The sequence below is a fragment of the Hordeum vulgare genome, unplaced genomic scaffold (genome assembly GCF_904849725.1).
Source record: "Hordeum vulgare subsp. vulgare unplaced genomic scaffold, MorexV3_pseudomolecules_assembly, whole genome shotgun sequence".
Lineage (NCBI taxonomy): Eukaryota > Viridiplantae > Streptophyta > Magnoliopsida > Poales > Poaceae > Hordeum > Hordeum vulgare.
This window is the reverse complement of record NW_025422483.1, coordinates 157,309-162,044: the sequence shown is the minus strand read 5'-3', so window position 1 is coordinate 162,044 and position 4,736 is coordinate 157,309. Positions and strand designations below refer to the sequence as shown.

At 42.8% G+C, this 4,736-nt stretch overlaps 1 pseudogene; it reads right to left on the bottom strand.

Annotated features, from left to right (window-relative positions):
* Positions 1-674: 674 nt before the first annotated feature.
* On the bottom strand, positions 675-3,482 carry LOC123415191 (annotated as a pseudogene).
* Between the last annotated feature and the right edge of the window lie 1,254 nt (positions 3,483-4,736).

Genomic DNA, 4,736 nt, shown 5'->3' with positions numbered 1-4,736 from the left:
GAATAAAAATCCCCTTTTGCAGGGGAGCCCAACTCTGCCCGTTTATAACCCTTGTGGCGGACAGTGATGAATATTGTGTTTAAAAAATATTTTTCGGACAGAAAGACGTATCCACATTTTTTGCAACTCGGACCCTTGTGGCTGCCGGCGAGCGATTCCCGCCCTAATTCTCCGGCGTCTAAGCGAGCTCCTCGTCTTTCCTTGGGCTCCGGCGAAGCGCCCCCATTCCTCTGCTCCGGTGAGTAATCCCCCTTGCTCTCACTTCGTTTTTAGTGACACGATTACTTTCAGGATCTGCGCATTAGAAAGAGCTTAGTTACAGAAGCGTCGATCCGCAGAACAAAGCTCCATGTGATTCCGATATGCTGCAAATATCTACTAGTACCATTACATGGTGATGACTGGTTATTCATGCATCAGCTGGCAGGTGCTAGCACAGGGGAGGGGAAAGATCGGAACATGTTCAGTCGACTGCTGATATTTGAAGGAACAGGGAAATAGATATTCTGTGATGTTCTCAGCACAATGGAAATGACAATCATGTTTCCTGAGGATCCCAGTGTGGAATAATGCACTGTAGGAAATAGTATAAATCAGCGGAGCATCACAACAAGGTAAGCAACAAACCACTGCATTTCTAACTGTTATTATACAGTCCAAATAAAGTTCTCATATGGTCTTGCATATACCTGCTAGTAGTATTTTATTACATGGGGACGGACGATTATTCATACAATCAGGTGCTAATAAGTAATAGAGTGGAAAGAAGGAAATATAATGCACGCTAGTGCTATGTATTGTTGTGCAACACATGGACTAAGTGCATGTCTTCAAATAATGGCAGCATTCTCTGTGCTTTTATGTTCTAGGATGATGATTTTCAGACGACACAAAGGGCTTAGGGGGAATCTGTAGGTTCTGCAACCTCCCCGTTAACATGTTTACCACCTTTGTCATTGATGGCCGATTCTTCGGGTTCCACTGGATACACCACAGGGCCACAATAGTCAGCTGCCTCATCTTTTCTTTTTCTTCTCCTGTCATTTCTGAAGTAAGCTCCCATTCATGTCCACTGATTACTCTCTCGTAGACCCATTCAGGGAGATATACCTCGTCCTGGTACTCAACACTTGGGTCTGAGTTCCTCCTTCCACTCACCATTTCTAGCACCAGCATGCCGAAACTGTACACGTCTGACTTGTAAGACACCCCTCCAAAGTTCCGAGAATATACCTCTGGTGCGATGTATCCCATTGTGCCTCTGGCTGCAGTCAAGGTAATGATGCTTTGGTCCCTTGCACACAGCTTTGCAAGGCCAAAGTCTGAGATCTTTGGATTGAAGTTGTAGTCCAGCAGGATGTTATGTGGCTTGATGTCAAAGTGGAGGATGCGCTGGTTGCAGCCTTGATGCAGGTATTCCATTCCTCTGGCAATGCCTAAAGCAATATCTAGCATTTTGTTGGGTGCTAGGAGCTGTCGAGAGATATTCGGAACTTGTGGGAATATGTATTTCTCCAGTGACTCGTTAGGCATGAATTCATAAATAAGGGCCCGTCTCATTCCTTCGGAGCAAAAGCCCAAGAGACGTACGATATTTGCATGGTGGATCAGTCCAATGGTTGCAACTTCATTGATGAAGTCCTCCCCCTCTCCTGTAGAGCTCTCTAGCATCTTGACTGCCACGGGTACTCCATTTGGTAGCTCGCCTTTGTACACACTTCCGAATCCACCCTGACCGAGTTTATCCTTGAACCTTCTTGCTATCTTCTTAACATCACGGAAGGTGTATCTTGTAGGTTTCGATGTGCCATATGCCTTGAGAAACATTTCAACCTTCATATTTATCTCTTCATTGTACCTTGACTTCAAGGAGAAATATATCACAATGGCCACCATCGATGAAAAAACTACAAATGCAGCTACAGATGAGGCTGCTGATTAGAAAAAATAAAGGAAATTAGCTAATTGCATTCAGATAAGAGGCCATGCATTCCCGACTCTTATTGTAATGGGAAAACACAAAGGAGTTACAGTGGTAAGCAACAAGAATTTCATTTAGAATGAGCAAAAGGAAAAGAGTTGCAACATTACCCGCAATTGGGACGACATGGGTACCTGCATTTGCATGTAGGAAGAATATCATTAGTTTTTTCCATGATTTAATTTGAATGTAGATGAAAACAGAAGACTACTTCATTACTTCTACAAAGTATGTTTGGAACAACTAATTCCTGATTCGTGCGTGCGTGCGTGTGTGCCTGCTACCTTCCGGTTGGCTTCATGTCTATTGGACCTTAGACATATGGTGTAATATCGATTAATTATTCTTTGTTATGTTATAGTTGTACGCTTATTTATTCATATTCAGATATCAAATACTAAACCGATATGAAGAATGGTCAACTAAGGTTTATCTCTTACTTTTTATGCGCCGAGAAGTTTACAGATTAGTACCACCATAGGTTTTCCCATATAATTTGGCACTTGCATCTCTTAACGGATATTTTTTGGTGGGAACTTTCAAGGATGTGAACCTAGAGACTGTATGTGCTTGAACAACTTAACAATTTCTATGATTTGCATTACAATTTTGTTTGTTAAATAATTGAACTACAGGTGAAAATCCTATTGGAAGATTTAAAACAGTTAACACCGGAATATAAGAGATTGAATTGTTGTTCCAAAATAAATTGACACACCAAGGGAAAGAAAGAATACCATGGGGCTGGCAGAATGCTTGACGGCTTCGTGAACTGAATCCACAGTGTCGACCTTCACGTTCACACTGTTGGCAGACATAGGTAAGGTTACTGAGGTACCAAGTGAATGTTGTTTCACCAAAACTGATGACTGCACTCGCTTTTTTGTTGAAGGCAAGATCGTCTCGTAAGTTTGGGCCATCTATATCATAGCTGTAGGGTACTGGAATGCCTCTAGAAACAGCCTCACAGTCTCGTGGTAGATCATATATGTATGCATCAGCTGACTCCGCCAAATACCAGAATTGGGTTGCGTTGTTACTGAGACAAGCAGCTGGGCCAGCTACACTGTATGGATCTGCAGGTATGAATTCACTTGAACAACGTACCAGGGTCGTTTGTGATGGAGGTAGTTTGTACACACCAGTTGCTAAATTTGTTGAGATGAGCTTCTGAAGTGGGCACTGTGTCGATGGTTCCACAAGCGGGGTGAGGTTGATGACACAGTGTCTGTAATAGATCTCGGTTACTTTGCAGGAGCCAAGAACCGGGTGATCCAGGATTGTGTCATCCCCGGAGCACGATAACTGCATACCTGGTGCGCCGCATGATGATGTGAGTTGACAGCCCGAACGGGAACCGGATCTCAGGTCCATGTTTGCTGCACCTGTGAGATGGACATTGTTTTGAGAAATCTTCATCATCCGATGCTGCACTTACATAGGTTTGGTAGGTGAGAAGAGATAGCAGCAGCAGCGTGACAAGAAATTTAAGAAAGTCCATGGGATGTATTGGGTATGAAGATGGAAGAAGAGAAAGGCAGGAGTATTAAAAATGGCTTTTTGCTTTAACCTCTGGTGAGGATAGTGGTGGCGCTTGTCATGAAAGTAATGCGCCTGGCCAGGAATTCCAGCTGCCACCAAAACCTCTGTCATACGTGTTGTATGGCTCAGAAAGTCCCGTGGTTCTATTACTGTTTAGACCATTCATGCCCTTTCACCACACATATATCCTCTAGTACTCCAATAGGATTCCAAACCTCTAAGTACATGGAGCTTGTATAATTATCATGTAGTAAAAAACAAATTCTTGAAGTTGACATGCTATAAAGCATAAAAAACATGTGCATCAAGATCATTTTGGCCTGGACGACCAATGGTTTGTTCTTGGTCCCTACCTATAACATTCTACTCCCTCCGTTTCAAAATAAGTGACCAAAAAATGACTCAACTTTGTACTACCATTTAAGTCCTGATAGGCCATTTTCCATTGCTACATCTCCTTGATACGCCATCTTGATACTGCCAAGACCAGGCTATTTACAAGTTGGCCATAAAAAAGAAGGAGTTGACTGGATATTCAAGTCAATCAACAAAAAACAAGAGGAGAGGAGAAGAGTACATTTTTTCTTCGAAATGGAGGCTGAGCCCCGGCCTCTGCATCGAGAGATGCATACGGCCAAATATATTAAAATCGAAATGAAGTCTCAGACAAAATACATGAAGTGTGCAACAAAAAATAAAATAGGACGATACAAGGCATCCTTCTTGCCCAAGCCGGAGATGACAAAATATATAGATGACTAAACACCTATCCTATTAACATGACGCCATCCAAACCGGTTGAAGATACCCTGTGCTACCATCTCCCAGCGGACACACCCAGTAACCATAGGCTTCCTGGCTTTCACAGGAGTGAGTAATGACCATGTGCGGATCAGTGCGGTAGCCCTGAAGATAACCTGCAAGAAGTTAAAGTCGCGTTGTCTGTTAAATACTAAGTCATTTCTGTTGTTCCATACAGCCCACAACAGTGCACAAGAACCCAGCGAATAAGTTTAGCAGTGTTTACATCAACCCCCTGTAACCACATCCCAAATAACGTGTTTATACTATTAGGGGGAGTGATGTCAAAAGCAATGTGCAGCGACCGCCAAACCAGTTTAGCCATAGGACAATCGAGAAAGAGGTGCTTAATACTTTCTTTATTCGGACAAAAGCTGCATCTAGTATTACCATTCTAGTTTTGCTTGGTAAG